Here is a 19,397-nt window from a genome sequence, read left to right on the forward strand (position 1 = left end):
TGCAGTTCAAGTTATTGTGCCGCAGAAGAACATTATATCAAGACTTCCAGCTCCAAAGAAGACCTAATGGAAACAAGTCACAGTTTTGAGCCTCCACGTGAACAGACACTTGAAGGAGATCGTATTGTAGACATACAGTAGGTATATTCTAAGAAAGATGACAGAACTGGACACACAATCCTGCTTTCGGATGCTCACTTAACAATTTACAGTTCATTAAAGAAATACATCATGGTCTTCAGTCAGTTTTGTTTTTTGAGTGCAACATGTGCAACGGAAAATTTTCAATGCCTACCCATGATCCAATAATTGCATCAACACATTTGGATGTAAATTTCAGAGCTATTGCTGGAATAATGGGTGTGGGAGGAGGATTTTCGCATTTAGAAGAAACATGTGCTAGTATAGGTATTCCGTGTATGTCTTCGAAAACATATTCAAAAATACATAACAAAGTTTGTGATGGGTGGGAGAAAGCTGTCATGGATAACATGAAGGATGCAGTGAAGGAAGAATCTGAACTAGCTGTAAAAAGAGGACATGTTGATGAAAATGGTATTCCTCTTTTGACTATTGTTGCTGATGGCTGTTGGTCAAAACGATCCTACCGAACTCAATATAATGCTCTTTCCGGCGTGGCAGCAATAGTAGGATTCCATACAAGAAAAGTTTTGTTTATGTCCGTAAGAAACAAATTTTGTTTCGTTTGTGCTCGAGTTTCGAATCAAAACGAAATTCCTGTGCATACTTGTTATAAAAACTGGACTGGAAGCTCTAGCAGCATGGAGGCTAATATTATTGTTGAAGGTTTTCAACACAGTTAAGCAGTTTACAATGTAAAATATAGCAAAATTATTGCTGATGGTGACAGTAGCTGCTATAAGAAAATTTTGGAAGCACGACCATAGGTCTACAAGGATACAACAGTTGAAAAGATTGAGTGCCGAAATCATCTTTTACGTAACTACTGTACTAAACTAAGAAATCTTTCAGAACAAAGCCGAATAGGGTCTCCAGCTCTAAGGAAACTGCTATCTCAAAAAATATTGAAATTGCGAAGGGCTGTAACAGAGGCTGTCAAACATAGAAAGAAATAAGAAGTACTCATTGACACAAAAATATCATCTCTTCATGATGATATTTTGAATGGACTCTGCCATGTATTCGGAGAGCACAGAAAAATGTTCGGACCTGCAGTATTTTTGTTCCGGTCCTAAGGATGAAGAAAGAAATCTTGTGCCGGAACTTACAAGTTGTGGGTTATACGATCTCATAATGAAAGCTGTTCGATATTTGGCCCAGAATTCACGAAGCTTAATACACGACGTTGGCAGCAATGTTGTTGAACAGTTATACTCAATCATTGCATAATTCGTCGGTGGCAAACGGATGAACTATGCTCTAAAGAGATCTTACCAAGCACGATGCTCTGCCGCAGTTGTTTCACACAACACCAGGAAACCTCACTCTGTACTCCATAAGACATTGTGTAATGGCTTCAGTCCAAACATATTTGTGAAGAAACTAGAAATTTCTCGGTCAAAAAAAAAAAAGAGACAAAGCAGCAGCAAAACGAAAGCGCGCCAAGCGAGCTCTTATTTCAAGAAAAAGCATACATCAAAAACATTCCAGTCTAGGAGTTACTGACTATGGCCCAAACTGCGAAAAACCTGATATGACTATTGAAGAGTTTCTTTTACAAAAAGAAAATCTGTTTAAGTCATTAGAAAACTCAGATGAAGAGCGCAAAGAAAAAGAGAGAGGGACACTTCTTCAGGCCGGCAGCAGCGAATGGCTGGAACGTAGGCGCAAAATGCTCACAGCTTCCAAATTTGGCAGAATATGTCGTCGGCGAGTAACACAAGCTGCAAAAATTTGGTCAAAAGTATTATATACTCACCCGATATAATCAATATCCCAGCAAATGCATACGGCAGAAGTAATGAATCAGTTGCTATTAAGCAACTCGAAAAACAAGAGAATATTATCATACAACCCTGTGGTCTCTTCATAGACAAGCATTTACCATATCGTGGAGCAACTCCAGATGGCTGCGTCGGGGAACATGGTCTGGTTGAAATAAAATGTCCTTTATTTGCGGCAGGCATTGAAATTGACAAAGCAGTGTTGGATGGTAAACTTCGTTATCTTGCATGTAACAGCGACAAAAGTAAAATTACTGGCCTGAATAAAAAACATGTATATTATTATCAAATCCAGGGGCAACTACATATAACCAACCGAGAATTTTGTCTACTGGCAATCTGGACTTATAAAGAACACTCCATCAAGGTTATACAAATTCAAAGAAACGACACTTTCTGGAAAGATAAAATGGAGAATAAACTAGTACAGTTTTATAATGACTGCATGGTACCTGAACTTGTTGACCCTCGCTACACCAGAAGTATGGAGATAAGAGATGTAAATTAAGTTAAACGAAGAAGTACCCAATAATCACCAGTGTAAAGATAAATTGTAAGAAATGTAACTTTTTATCATGTTATAACCAATATACAAGTGTACATAATGTTAAAACAAATGGATGTTATTTTTACATAGGCTAAATGTTATTTTTACTATTATTCTTAAGAGTGAATCATATGTAGGAGCAAAAATTGATTACTATATAGATGTATGAGAATCTATTGAACATGCAAGCATATAAAATTGTTTTCCGTAATTAAGTTTTACTTTGAGGTTGTATAAGTGGGTTGTTTAAGACCTAGCTCATAAAGTCGTACCCTATTTTCAAACTTTGTTAACACTTGTCATTAATCTTGCTATTTCATATAGGTCTATTAAGTAGAATTAACGTGTTAGAGATAGTAGGTTGGAAAGGTAATACATTACATGGAGAACAGTTGTCTGCGTAGTGTATTAGATTTTAATTTATCATAATAACATTGCCACATTTGATCCAACATAGTTTTCGTGGCTAATAAATTAGAGGTTTTTTTAACGTTGTAGTGGGAAAACACAATTTATATACCTATATTTATAACGTTTGGCATTATCTTAAATAATTATTTTAAATTTCGTGTCCGAGTTGAGTATTATAAATTAATTTGCACATTACCGAGGTTAGATATTTACACACCTCTGGTGAGTACTGAAATATTCGCTTTCATTTTTAAAAAATTTAAAATAGGTATTTTTACATTCATGTAGAGAGCATTTCACAAGTTAATTCTATCATATATTTCCCAAAGTTCTAAATATGTTGTTATCAGTGAATATGAGTATTATATATATTCTTAACTCATACATTAATTTCGTGTGTCTTTGATGGAATTTTATTCCATCATGATATATATGTGTATTTAGAAAATTAGAATGATCATATAGCCTATATATAATGTATTTGTTTACAATTGTGTTTAAATATAATTTAACTATTTCTTTATTTTTAAAAAAAAAATAATGCAACACTTTTTCTTCAGCTTGTATAGTATTAATTTAAAAACGCAAATATATACAAAAATGTAAGATTTTCATACAATATTATTTAAGATATCCTTCGCTATTTTTCGTTTTGGTAAATAGAAATATTTAAACAAATTTAAATGTTTTTTTTATCTTTGTTTGTGTTAACTACGCCACCTACAAGAAAAAATCCGTAGCTAGTTGGACTCATGCCGACTTCGGGTGCGAGGGTGTAGGTTTCAGAATACTCTGACACCACGCAAACTACGTCTCAAGGGAGGGGGGGCAATTAAGATTCAGATCTACAATAAAAACAGATATAAAATGGTTTTAAAATATGTGTAAGTCAATGACCTTGCATTCCGAAGGATTTGAAATCGAATTCCGGTCTCGTAATTCTAATTTAGGTTTTGTTGACGGCCCTAAAAATATGGTTATGGTATATGTTTGTAAAATTTAGCTAGGTTGAATTCTTTCTGAAAAACTTTGTTGAATAAGTCTTTATAAAAACAATAATACAGCTTATAGATAACATTGTATGAAAATAACCATAAATAATTACATTTATGAATATGTTATACTCCCCATTCTTTGCCTAGGAACATATTAAATTGCAGGCATTATACTGGGCGTGATGCCTTCAAAGACATAAACTTCCATATAAGAGTTATTCAGACAGGTAAGCGAGTGTCGCCGAGGCCTGTGGACGAGCGCTCCCAGCGCAGCGCGCAAGATCATTCCTCCACGGCTAAGGAATGCACAGTGAAGGAAAGGAGGGATGGAAACCCTGAGACTCTCCCCACCCCGGCAGCCGGCCGCACGTACGTCACGGTCGCGTCTGCCCGTCTGACTCCACCCCCGGCTGTAAACCACGCCTCCCGTGGCCGGCCCGGCTGATCGCTGTGAGGGCTCCGCTCCAGAAGAGTCTTAACCAGGGGCGCAAGCGCCCCCAGGGGCGGGCGACTTCACTCGTTGACCCAGCCACAGCTGCCCAGGCAGCCACAGTTAAGACTCTTCTGGAGCGGAGCCCTCACAGCGATGAGCCGGGCCGGCCACGTGTTTCTGCCCTCCGGGAGGCGTGGTTTACAGCCGGGGGTTGAGTCAGACGGGCAGACGCGACCGTGACGTACGTGCGGCCGGCTGCCGGGGTGGGGAGAGTCTCAGGGTTTCCATCCCTCCTTTCCTTCACTGTGCATTCCTTAGCCATGGAGGAATGATCTTGCGCGCTGCGCTGGGAGCGCTCGTCCACAGGCCTCGGCGACACTCGCTTACCTGTCTGAATAACTCTTATATGGAAGTTTATGTCTTTGAAGGCATCACGCCCAGTATAATGCCTGCAATTTAATATGTTCCTAGGCAAAGAATGGGGAGTATAACATATTCATAAATGTAATTATTTATGGTTATTTTCATACAATGTTATCTATAAGCTGTATTATTGTTTTTATAAAGACTTATTCAACAAAGTTTTTCAGAAAGAATTCAACCTAGCTAAATTTTACAAACATATACCATAACCATATTTTTAGGGCCGTCAACAAAACCTAAATTAGAATTACGAGACCGGAATTCGATTTCAAATCCTTCGGAATGCAAGGTCATTGACTTACACATATTTTAAAACCATTTTATATCTGTTTTTATTGTTAGATCTGAATCTTAATTGCCCCCCCTCCCTTGAGACGTAGTTTGCGTGGTGTCAGAGTATTCTGAAACCTACACCCTCGCACCCGAAGTCGGCATGAGTCCAACTAGCTACGGATTTTTTCTTGTAGGTGGCGTAGTTAACACAAACAAAGATAAAAAACATTTAAATTTGTTTAAATATTTCTATTTACCAAAACGAAAAATAGCGAAGGATATCTTAAATAATATTGTATGAAAATCTTACATTTTTGTATATATTTGCGTTTTTAAATTAATACTATACAAGCTGAAGAAAAAGTGTTGCATTATTTTTTTTTAAAAAATAAAGAAATAGTTAAATTATATTTAAACACAATTGTAAACAAATACATTATATATAGGCTATATGATCATTCTAATTTTCTAAATACACATATATATCATGATGGAATAAAATTCCATCAAAGACACACGAAATTAATGTATGAGTTAAGAATATATATAATACTCATATTCACTGATAACAACATATTTAGAACTTTGGGAAATATATGATAGAATTAACTTGTGAAATGCTCTCTACATGAATGTAAAAATACCTATTTTAAATTTTTTAAAAATGAAAGCGAATATTTCAGTACTCACCAGAGGTGTGTAAATATCTAACCTCGGTAATGTGCAAATTAATTTATAATACTCAACTCGGACACGAAATTTAAAATAATTATTTAAGATAATGCCAAACGTTATAAATATAGGTATATAAATTGTGTTTTCCCACTACAACGTTAAAAAAACCTCTAATTTATTAGCCACGAAAACTATGTTGGATCAAATGTGGCAATGTCATTATGATAAATTAAAATCTAATACACTACGCAGACAACTGTTCTCCATGTAATGTATTACCTTTCCAACCTACTATCTCTAACACGTTAATTCTACTTAATAGACCTATATGAAATAGCAAGATTAATGACAAATGTTAACAAAGTTTGAAAATAGGGTACGACTTTATGAGCTAGGTCTTAAACAACCCACTTATACAACCTCAAAGTAAAACTTAATTACGGAAAACAATTTTATATGCTTGCATGTTCAATAGATTCTCATACATCTATATAGTAATCAATTTTTGCTCCTACATATGCTTCACTCTCAAGAATAATAGTAAAAATAACATTTAGCTTATGTAAAAATAACATCCATTTGTTTTAACATTATGTACACTCGTATATTGGTTATAACATGATAAAAAGTTACATTACTTACAATTTATCTTTACACTGGTGATTATTGGGTACTTCTTCGTTTAACTTAATTTACATCTCTTATCTCCATACTTCTGGTGTAGCGAGGGTCAACAAGTTCAGGTACCATGCAGTCATTATAAAACTGTACTAGTTTATTCTCCATTTTATCTTTCCAGAAAGTGTCGTCTCTTTGAATTTGTATAACCTTGATGGAGTGTTCTTTATAAGTCCAGATTGCCAGTAGACAAAATTCTCGGTTGGTTATATGTAGTTGCCCCTAGATTTGATAATAATATACATGTTTTTTATTCAGGCCAGTAATTTTACTTTTGTCGCTGTTACATGCAAGATAACGAAGTTTACCATCCAACACTGCTTTGTCAATTTCAATGCCTGCCGCAAATAAAGGACATTTTATTTCAACCAGACCATGTTCCCCGACGCAGCCATCTGGAGTTGCTCCACGATATGGTAAATGCTTGTCTATGAAGAGACCACAGGGTTGTATGATAATATTCTCTTGTTTTTCGAGTTGCTTAATAGCAACTGATTCATTACTTCTGCCGTATGCATTTGCTGGGATATTGATTATATCGGGTGAGTATATAATACTTTTGACCAAATTTTTGCAGCTTGTGTTACTCGCCGACGACATATTCTGCCAAATTTGGAAGCTGTGAGCATTTTGCGCCTACGTTCCAGCCATTCGCTGCTGCCGGCCTGAAGAAGTGTCCCTCTCTCTTTTTCTTTGCGCTCTTCATCTGAGTTTTCTAATGACTTAAACAGATTTTCTTTTTGTAAAAGAAACTCTTCAATAGTCATATCAGGTTTTTCGCAGTTTGGGCCATAGTCAGTAACTCCTAGACTGGAATGTTTTTGATGTATGCTTTTTCTTGAAATAAGAGCTCGCTTGGCGCGCTTTCGTTTTGCTGCTGCTTTGTCTCTTTTTTTTTTTGACCGAGAAATTTCTAGTTTCTTCACAAATATGTTTGGACTGAAGCCATTACACAATGTCTTATGGAGTACAGAGTGAGGTTTCCTGGTGTTGTGTGAAACAACTGCGGCAGAGCATCGTGCTTGGTAAGATCTCTTTAGAGCATAGTTCATCCGTTTGCCACCGACGAATTATGCAATGATTGAGTATAACTGTTCAACAACATTGCTGCCAACGTCGTGTATTAAGCTTCGTGAATTCTGGGCCAAATATCGAACAGCTTTCATTATGAGATCGTATAACCCACAACTTGTAAGTTCCGGCACAAGATTTCTTTCTTCATCCTTAGGACCGGAACAAAAATACTGCAGGTCCGAACATTTTTCTGTGCTCTCCGAATACATGGCAGAGTCCATTCAAAATATCATCATGAAGAGATGATATTTTTGTGTCAATGAGTACTTCTTATTTCTTTCTATGTTTGACAGCCTCTGTTACAGCCCTTCGCAATTTCAATATTTTTTGAGATAGCAGTTTCCTTAGAGCTGGAGACCCTATTCGGCTTTGTTCTGAAAGATTTCTTAGTTTAGTACAGTAGTTACGTAAAAGATGATTTCGGCACTCAATCTTTTCAACTGTTGTATCCTTGTAGACCTATGGTCGTGCTTCCAAAATTTTCTTATAGCAGCTACTGTCACCATCAGCAATAATTTTGCTATATTTTACATTGTAAACTGCTTAACTGTGTTGAAAACCTTCAACAATAATATTAGCCTCCATGCTGCTAGAGCTTCCAGTCCAGTTTTTATAACAAGTATGCACAGGAATTTCGTTTTGATTCGAAACTCGAGCACAAACGAAACAAAATTTGTTTCTTACGGACATAAACAAAACTTTTCTTGTATGGAATCCTACTATTGCTGCCACGCCGGAAAGAGCATTATATTGAGTTCGGTAGGATCGTTTTGACCAACAGCCATCAGCAACAATAGTCAAAAGAGGAATACCATTTTCATCAACATGTCCTCTTTTTACAGCTAGTTCAGATTCTTCCTTCACTGCATCCTTCATGTTATCCATGACAGCTTTCTCCCACCCATCACAAACTTTGTTATGTATTTTTGAATATGTTTTCGAAGACATACACGGAATACCTATACTAGCACATGTTTCTTCTAAATGCGAAAATCCTCCTCCCACACCCATTATTCCAGCAATAGCTCTGAAATTTACATCCAAATGTGTTGATGCAATTATTGGATCATGGGTAGGCATTGAAAATTTTCCGTTGCACATGTTGCACTCAAAAAACAAAACTGACTGAAGACCATGATGTATTTCTTTAATGAACTGTAAATTGTTAAGTGAGCATCCGAAAGCAGGATTGTGTGTCCAAGTTCTGTCATCTTTCTTAGAATATACCTACTGTATGTCTACAATACGATCTCCTTCAAGTGTCTGTTCACGTGGAGGCTCAAAACTGTGACTTGTTTCCATTAGGTCTTCTTTGGAGCTGGAAGTCTTGATATAATGTTCTTCTGCGGCACAATAACTTGAACTGCACATCTCTCATAATCTTCAGTGCCAATGCAAGGCCACTGCAAATAGAAAATACAAAAACTAAAACATTTGTAAATAATTTCACATAAATTGAAAACTTTATAATCGTTTGTAATATTAAGTTTGTTTGGATAATAGTTTAGCGAAATTAAAATACAAATGTATTTTCATTTTTTTCTAAGTAATTAAACATAATGTATTGCACAAATCAAACCAATCAGGCTGATATATGACATTTTAAATTCAGTATAAATGTGTGCTGTTTTTATCAGGTCACTATAAGCTATAAAATTTATCTATTGCATGAATAACTACGGTATTTATACATTTTTAAAGACAGTAGCCTCATAATGTTTAATAAGCAAAGAGTTATATTTATGGGACTGAGTTCAAGTTTAATGATATAACAGTATATCATTTTAAAAATTTTAAACCAATAATTTCAATTTATTTAATACGAATGCCTTTAGTAGTTATATCCAAAACAAGTAAGCATTATTTTTCCGTAGTTTAAGAACAAAAAAAAATTTTTTTTTTTAACTTATTAATTGATTTTAATTGTAGGTGTACTTAAGGCATGTGTCTCAAGGTTTGTGAACTTAAAAACTAGTAATTAACACAATGTTATGATTTTGAAACAAGTTAAATTTGTTAAATGTATTTTATGTCTTTTTGTGAAGAAAATGTTCGTAAAAGTTGCTTGGAAATATCAATTCTTTTTGTCAAACCTGACAATTTTAGGGCGCTTAATGTGGCTTTTGCTTGATGGCATTTAGGCTCGTATATTTAAATCGGTTCAGTAGTTTTGACGTGAAAGCGCGACAGACATACAGGCATACTTTTGCATTTATAATATTATTAATAATATTAATAATTAATATAAGTAAGAATTTACTTTGGAAATAATACTGTGTTAGTTTTATTCAAACATATTCTTTGAGAGTTAGGTATAAAAAAAATCTAAGTTTATTTAAGGTAATTAAATGGGTAATTTTTATCTAGTACTACTTTAAATTTATACAATACTACTTTTCAAATTATTTTAGCTGTTTTGTAAACGGTGATGTAAAATAATCACATAATATTGCTATTATTTTAATATGACAGTATTTTGAATTATGATTAACTGAATCAAAAAATACTTCTCTCTGTGTGTGTTCAGCAAATACAAGAAAATATTATTTATAATTTCATTTTTATAAATCAATATTTTGATCAAAGATTGTTTCAATTTTTGTTCTAAGTAAACGTTTATGTAGGGCAAAGAACTTTTAATTTTTGTTCTAAAAATTTTACAAAGCATACAGAAATATACATCGTTAATTGTAAAAAATATATTTTGAAATATAAAAACCATTCATTACACACTTTTTATTTCTTGTGTTACAAATTTATATATTTTGAGCAATTGTTTTTTTAATTCATGTACGTATCATGAAAGTCTAGGAATTTTTTTTTTTTACATTTGCAATTTCTGGTTAAACTGTATGTCAAAAGGAACCCAAAAATGGAAGAAGAAAAAACAGATTAATATAACCAACACAAAGAAAACAAGCCAAAATCAGCCTATATCAGAGGTTAAATTCAAATACCGCAGAGAGAATTCTGTGGAGGGAATAGTCAGAAAAACCTCACAGCGCAAACGAACACAGTGGGCTGACAACGACTAGTCCTTTATTGAGAATTTTTATGGCACACAGGGCAACCAGCAATGATGTGTACCCTAAAAAACATTTTGAATAAATCTTTTCCATTGCAAGAATCATTCAAATAACGCGTTGATGTTTTTTTAGAACGTAATTAATACTCTACTGAATCAAGAAATGTTTTCAAACGTCACTATTTGGAAAAAAAAAAAAACAAAAAAAAAAAACTGTATCAGCACTAGACTTTAAAAAGTTATTCACTTTTATATTGTTTCACTATGCAACATACCTCATGCTCGTGAACAATAGGAGAATTGGTCATTAGGCAGTTGAGTTGTAATGAAGATTCGGCCACGCATTGGTTATTCTCAGGCCCAGACGAATAGGTTGGATCATCTGGTAGCATCTGTTTGAGAACTGTGTATGTCCAGTAAATAAAGCTGGATGAAATCATGTGAGTAATGTTCCGTAAATTTTCACCTAAAATTTAAAGCCAACGGCTCCAGCTTAAAAGAAAATGTCACTTTTCGTCCAACTAAGTATTAAAAACTAATACTTCAACCAATTTCAGCTGATTGTACTGAAAAAAATTAGTACTACGCTAGTTTGGCAGTTAACTGTAAAAGTTGGCGCATTTAATAATGGTTATAACATGGTATTTCTTGGACACTGTTTTTTTTTTAGTAAAGAAAAACAGTTTTTTACGTTTTCTTACTTACTTAAAATTATTCTAGTGTACTCAAGTCTTTCCTCAAAGCCCAAACTTTAAAATTCTAGTTTTAGTGAGACTGGGAAGTGTGAGCGAGACAGAAATTATTTTTATAGGTATTAATTTTAAATACTTAACGTAACATTTTCTTTTTAGCTGGAGCAGTTAGACAACAATTTACGTAAGCATTATTCAGGATTTACAAATTTAAAAAAAATTGTAATAACGGTAGTGGGAACACCAGCACAGGCTGTAGATTTTGTCTGTTGTTTTTTTAACATACCTATGATTTTAAGAACACATAACTTAAATGTTTTAATATTTTTCTGATAACTATTATTACTATAACTACAATTTTTTTTCAAAGATTACTCTTTTTTTTGTCCTTGTCTTGATCTACGACATGAATTTCATCTCTGTTTGAAGATTGGAAATCAGTAGACCTATTAATAAATTCTTCTTCCTCAGGCTTTTTTGATGTAACCTGAAATTCTTCTTCGCAAGTTTCTTTATTTCTGCACAATGTTGCTTGAAGATTCAGTCTTTTCCTGTGAATATATTAAATGAGTCACAAAAGCATTATTTAGTTGTGTGTGGCACATTATAGATAACATTTATTGAATGGATAAATTACATTTAACGATGCAGTTGCCAAGGTAATGCGTTATGGCAAGAATAAGGATCCGGTCGTCCACCCAAAAGTCAAAGTCCCTTTTTACAGTGTTATAAACATTGTGAGTATTATAAAGAACTTTTGTCTAAAACCAATTTAGAAGCTACATTCGCACACAACACAGCGGTTCGAAAACTTATCATCTTATTTCTTCGTTAATTTTATTTCAAATGTTTTGAATTTTTAAATATTTTGTTATATAAAGCAGTTAATTTCTTAAGTTCAAACACTTGATTTTGCCATTTAGTTTTGAAAGACTAAGAATAATTAACTACAAAGATTGCTTCGCAAATAAATACATTAAAATTATGTTTTACATGTTATCTTTGAAACGCAAATATAAATAATCGCTAGCTACTCTTGTGTTGGTCGTTCGACTTAGTGATTATGTGTGTATCGTATGCTGATTGATGGCGTACCGAAATTCGGTGCACAACATGGAGAAAATTTAGCAGTCCTACAACTTTCTGTGCGCCGTTTACGTGCTGTTTTTCTGTGCTTGCACGTTTTTACCAATGTAACAGATGTTATTTGTTTAAAATTCCGTTTGTGTTTGCTGTACGTGTGCTGTTACAAATGTATCCCGGCCTTTAGGAAAACATTTATGGCATAAAAAATTGTTATAAGATACTGTTACCTTGACACTGACTTCGACATTTATAGACTCATAACAGATGGCCAACTTAAAAAAATTATTGGTTTTACATCTCAGTGAACTTTTGGTTTACCTTTCACTTCTGTATGCACCAAGGAAAGAGCTTTTTTTCTTCCGAGATGCACACAGGCGAAGACGCGCCTTTTTACCTCTTCTCCAGTAGGGTTTGCCTTCCATGCTAGGAGAGGATTAAATAATTTTTTTTAAAAAATACGCGAATATCAGACGTTTCCCGCCACGTGCGGGTTACTGTATCACAAACCAACCACTATCAACTTGAAGTATTGTAACTCGGCTGGTCAGGGAAATAGGCTCCGTCCACTTCTTCTTTCGCACATCCCGCTACCTGTCGCTTCCTCCCCCCAACCCCCAGACCCCCGATCCAGCCTTCGCTGCCACCCCTCCGCAGGAATGTTCCCCCCTCCACCCGGCCCAGAAAGCAGGTCAGCTGCGCGCGACTTGACCACGCACCGAGCCCCGCCAGGGAGGGCCACTCTGCAGGGCCAGAAAAGCGAAAAACAGTGTTTCTTTGCGAGAGAATCCCGCGTGATTTTCAGCGGTGACAGTATGTTGTTGATATACCATTTTTTTAAGCAAAAAATACTCTATGTTTTGGTGTAAATATATCCTTACTCGGAGCAATGCACTGAACGCAGTATTGAAGTGAATTATGGCAAATTAATTAATTTTTCTGTTAAATTTTATGAACATTTTTAATATTTTGATTTCATACGGACATGTGGACGTTCTTCCTTTATACTCCCTTAAAATCTCAGTCTCCTATCTCTCCCCAGTGTTTTTAAAAACACTTTTTCAAGAACAATAATAAAGTATGTTCGCATGGTGGTACAGAAGACTCTTAAGACAGAAGTGGGCAGACGAGCCAGTAAACCGGCTTGAACTGCGGGCGCACGGAGCGAAAGGCAGCCCGACGTTGCGCCATCTTCATCTTCCTTTTTCAGGTCAACAGCAGTACTTTTCAAGCCAGGGTGGGGGGAGGGAACCAACCTCGCCACCCAAAATCCCCGAGACGGTTTAAGGTCGCGCCGCTCGAGGCTACTGCTGCCACAGCTACAGCAGCTCCAGCTGAAGGTTCCTGATGTCTTCCTTCAGAGTTCCGATGCATTTCAATTCCGTTGCGCGCGCAGCAGTCTACAGCTCCGCAAGTTCCAGCCCGCAGTTCGTCTACACTTCGCATTTTTTCAGCACATCGAGCTCCCCTGCGGTGCCTTCGCCGACGGAGCTGCTTCCTGCCACGCGCCGAGCTACATTCAGGCTACCTTTCACCCCGATAGCCGTAATAACGACTCCACAGGCCGGCCATTGGTCCGCGGACTGCTATTGGTTATTCACAGCCACCCCAGCGAGATTGCAACTCTCGAGCTGGGCTCCCGTATCCGCCACCCGCGGGACGCGGTCGGTAGCAGTTGGCGCTGCTAGGCCGCCCCCAGCACGCACACAAAACCCACACGCACTGCCAGCCTTCGGTTACCCAATAGGGCGCAGGGAACTCCCAGCCAACAGCCCGCGAGAGAGATATGCACGCCCCAAGAGACGACCACCGACCCTCTGGACACAAGGCCTGCTTTCAAGCGCGTGACGTCATCAAGAGGGGTCCCGCACTCCGCTCTACGGCGCGCCTGTTTCACAGCGTTTCAGCTGCTTTTCGCTGTTATTTTATTACTTTTATATTCTTATAATTATGTCTCACTGTATGGACATCACATATAACATTAATTAAAAGTAATTGTGGATTAAAATTTAACTTGTTAAGTCATGCGATTTGAATCCGGAGTACAAAATCAGTAATTTCTCGAAGAGGAAATCTTCGACACACATAATCTTAGCTTGTCTAATATAGTATTAGAAACATTTCATTAAAGCGTATTCGTCAATCATTTAAAATTTAATCGTATAATGTTATTAAAACTGATATTTTTAAGAATGAAAATGCGTGACTAAGATAACCATTACAAAAACGTATCAGAGTGTTATAATACGGTTTTAAGAAATTGACTTAACGTTTATAGCCATAGTAATTTTTTTATTTATTACATTTTCTAAAGTGCGCTTTTAAAATATACTTTGGATGTTTTGTAAAAACGTTTCTACTCACAGCAGTGCTAGTTTCGTTAATAAACACAGTTATAGACTGTTTTATCACGACAGAAGGCCACCGAAGCAAATTATATTTTCTTTATTTTAATGAATTTTAGGTTGCTTGTCAAGAAGCTAGTTCAGTTTGACTAACCTATCGAAACAAACGAACTCTGCTGAAGTAATTAAAAAAAAATTCTGTCATTCCATTTATTATCCATAAACTGTTTTGGCTGTTTTAAAACTTATGTTGACAATATGTTTATAAAGCAAAATAATTACCACTGGAATTATTTTAGAACGGACTTATAGTCTTACCTAACCCAGGCGCCTCCCAAACAAATACGCTTAGTTTTAGTTAGGTTACGAAAAAAGATCCAAATGGACTTTCAGTTTATGACTGAATATAGCTAGATAACATAAAAACATACCTACACATAATAAACGATATTATAACAAGACGTAACTTTATTACATTTCATAATTGCTGAAGACAGTTTTGCTGTTACAGAACAAACTGAACATCATTCACAGTATATTGTTACAATACCAGCAGAGTATATAGTGATTAGTATACCTATTTTAGCAGTAATTGGTTTTAATGGTTAAATGTAAACATCATCTTCATCCGACGATGAAAGGCTATAATGACCATAAAAACAAGTGCACTTTGTAGTCATAATACGGTTTCAAGTGAATTTAGTCAACCAGAGAAAAAGTACTCTTCTCTCGTATGTAACTGATACTTACTTTGTAGTTTGTCAGGAAATTAAAATTTTATTTGTTATTATTGTTGAACGGGCAATTTTTTTTGTGTAAAAATGAGGCAAAATTATTTCTTCCTGGGTTCCTAAAAGAATCTTATGGGCATGAGGTGTAATGGAATACACAAATTGAGAATTTCAAGTTACAGGGAAATAATTAAAATGTATGTTTTCAAATTCCAGGTGGACAGACTGTTCAAAAAATGAAATAACAAAAATTTGAGTTTAATTGAACATGTGCTAACTCCTGTTGCAAACAAATATTTTTATTTCAGGGCTTTCTCGACTATGACTAGGTGCTGACAAATAAGAATGACAGTTGGGAAATATTTCTGGAACGGCATCATCACATAATATTGGGTGTGCCAGTGGAGCAGTCAGATGTTTCCCAGTTCTAGAATCATAACAGCTTGTTTCCTTCAGTATGTAGTCTGACTTGAAATGCAACTCGCACACCTTAAAATAAAGAAAATAATTATTTGAAACAATGCAATCATTTTAACAAGACCAGTTGAGCAAATACAAATTTGGTTTATAGTGTATAATATTTTTCATTTATTGGTGTAGGTTTGACCTTTATTAAGTTTTCAGGGTCAGTTAATTGCGTTTACATAGAAAATATAGTTATTTAGCAATATTTCTTATCCTACGTTTATTATGAATTTTAACAGTAAACATTTTTCTGCCAATATAAAGAGGAAGTGTAAGTAATTTTCTTACGTTTGAATAGTGCTTTTATAAGATTTTTCAGTATTAAACCACGCAATTAAAATATACATCCGAGAAACCTATTAATCAGTAAGTATAAAATACTATAAATTTTTATTTGATACCAAGCAGTGGTATCATTGACTAAGCATGCTCGTTTATTTTACTGGCATTGTGGGGAAAGAGCAAGTTAAATTTGACAGTCTTAGCGATAGTTTTATGCATTTGAAACCACTTAAATCCAATGTTATTAAGAAATCAAAACAATTTCTGGGCATATTATTTTAGTAATGAGAATCAATATTCGTTAATTTTGTTTCAAAATAATACTACGAAACTTTTAGTAATGTTTATAAAGCTATAACTAAAAATTATGTACCAACATAATTAGTTCATGGTCTCACGAATAAATAGACATATTAATTTTGAACCAAAATGAGAGTAGTATATAATAGTTCCTCCGGCGCCAGGCTTCAGGCTGTGGTGCCTGTGGTGCTGACCGCCATCTTGGATTGTGACGTCACGGCGGCCATTTTTGACCCAAAATTCCTCAAAATTCCACAAAAATGACTCAAAATAACTCAAAATTTCCCGTTTTCGAGGGAAAAATTCCCGTTTCGAGGAAAATTTCCCGTTTTATTCCGTAAAAATCCCAGAGGCTAGAAATGTCCTAGAAGAGGCTTAAGCATCCTTAACTCAAGCCTCAGTTAAGTCTATCAGGATGTGACCTTGACCTTTGACCTTGACCCCGACGGTCATTTTGGACCCGCCATCTTGGATGACGTAATTTTGTTTTCTCGAACTTTCCGCCATATTGTTTTCCGCCATTTTGTATTATGACGTCACCGTTGCAATTTCCGTTACGGCCGCCATCTTTAACTTTTTTATTTATTACCCGATTTTAATGAATTTTTTTTTAAAATTTATAATAAAATTCAATTAATAAAATTTTAATAAATTTATTTTAAAAACCTACTTTTTAGACACGGAGTTCGGAGTCCTCGGTTCGAACCCGATGAGGGCAAAAAAAAAATAAAAATGACGACCGATCCTTCCTCAATGGTGGCTGCAGGCAGACTGACTCCCACCACTTTTTTTAAAGCATATATATCGTCAGGTAACATGTCGTCATGTCCGCCATCTTGTCTTCGATGCTGGAGACCGCCATCTTGTTTTCGTCGGCGAGAGTGCGCTGATGACATGTTAGTTTAGTTCTTATCTGCTAGAGTGCAGTAATCAATTATTGCTGTGACACCCGCCATCTTGTCATTTGGCCGCCATCTTGAAAATCCGTAATTATTTAGCTAAGAATTCGGGAAAAATTCCATAATTCATTAAATAAATCACTCATTAATTTACCTATTGAATAGTTACTTGGTTCGATCTAGGATGATGCAAAAAAATTAAATATAACATCAATTTAACATAATAGTAACAGGTTCGAGGGATTAAACACCGCAAGTTCTTTTACAAACATAATATTTATTACATAATATTTATTACATAATTTATATTCTACTACAGGATCACTTACGAAAGCTAGCAAATTTATAATAATTTAGTTCCGCAGCGGTGTGAAATGACTAATTCTTAGCTCCAATCGGTCTATACTAGACAGAGTCCAGCCAGAACCTTTACAGACAAATCCTCCTCTTCTTGACAGAGTTTCTGGATACCGTTTTTAACAGTTTGCTTCACATCGTTAGAACTGTAAATTTCTGCAGCCGATGTCTTGAATGCACACTTCTTCACTTTGTCATCGAACGGATATGGCTTTCCATATATACAGTCCAACCACAAGTTATATTTCAAATGTCCGTTTGTTGCTACATCATCAGTAAGTTGATTGATTATCTTCTGTCTGATATCGTCAAGAAAATTACAAATGTCTTTCGACTCACCGAACGTATTTAGATAATAGTAGTCTTTCAACATTCCACGAAATGCAGACTGCGCCAAGTAGAAGCCATTATCGTTCACTTGTAATGCTCCGAACACAGTCTTAGGTTTAGTTCCATGTTCAGACGTCATACCAATCGGTTGCTGGGCATCTGTTTTCTTGCTTGTACGCTCACGAGCCTTCAACCTAAACCGAGGAGTCGAAATGTCGGCAGGTAGTTCAGCAGGAGCACGGACTTCACCTTTACAGTTTTTCGCATGTCGTCGCAAATTATCAATTCGAGTAAACCATTCATGACACTCATCACAGCGAAACTTCATGCGAGAAGGGTTCTTCTTGCATTTGCTCCTCTCATGTCTTCGTGCATCATGAGCAAATGCGAACGTCATATCACAGTAGCTGCAAGGATACCGGGGTGATGAAGACGAACCTTTCAGACCCGATCCAGATACTGACGTTGCAGCAGTTGCACCATCTCCAGACATACTCTTATGCACATCAATGCACCGTTGTTGTATAGAAACCTTTACTTTCTGTCGAACAGCAGGACCTTTGCATCTCTTCATGTGTGTTTTCATATTATCTTGTCTTGCAAATTGCCTGTGACATTTCTTACAGCCAATCATTTTGCGATAAAGGTTCCTGGCACATTCTCTATTCTCATGTCGTCAAGCATTGCTGTTGTTTGAGAAAATCTTGTCGCAGTAACAGCACCCGTGTACGCTAATTGTTATTGAATCATCACCCATTAAAGTCTCCATTGATGGCGAAACAGCGTCCGTTGAGGTTTCCTGTACAGCCAGCACTACCGGCATTAAAGTCTCTTCTGCTGGTGGTATCACATCTGTTGAAATCTCCTCCAATGTTGACGTCGTCGTTGTCAACGGGATCTGCACCTTCTCCATCGTAGCTGTCGTCAAGGTTCCCATAGTCGACGGTACAACCTCCATCGAGTTCGACGTTAAAGACGGTAAAGATGCCATCGAGGTCTCAAGAACAGCTAATTGACACGACTTATGCACCAGAAGAAACAAACTAGACGATCCTTACACCGCCGACGTCAGTAACAAACTGAGCGACCTGCTGTCTAGGACTCGCTTATATACATGCACAGTATGGAATAATACGCTAGTCAAATCAAGAACCATTTACAATAATACTAGAGTCAAAACAACATTAAAAATAGAAGGACCATCAACGAAAAGGCAGAACATTTGGAAGCACCGACACCGAAAAGGCAGTACATTTGGAAGCACCATCAACGAAAAGGCAGCACATTTGGAAGCACCGACACCGAAAAGGCAGCACATTTGGAAGCACCGACAACGAAAAGCAGCACATTTCGAAGCACCGACAACGAAAAGGCAGCACATTTGGAAGCACCGAAGACGAAAAGGCAGCGCATTTGGAAGCACCATCAACGAAAAGGCAGCACCATCATCAAAA

Source organism: Bacillus rossius, chromosome 1 (genome assembly GCF_032445375.1).
Source record: "Bacillus rossius redtenbacheri isolate Brsri chromosome 1, Brsri_v3, whole genome shotgun sequence".
Lineage (NCBI taxonomy): Eukaryota > Metazoa > Arthropoda > Insecta > Phasmatodea > Bacillidae > Bacillus > Bacillus rossius.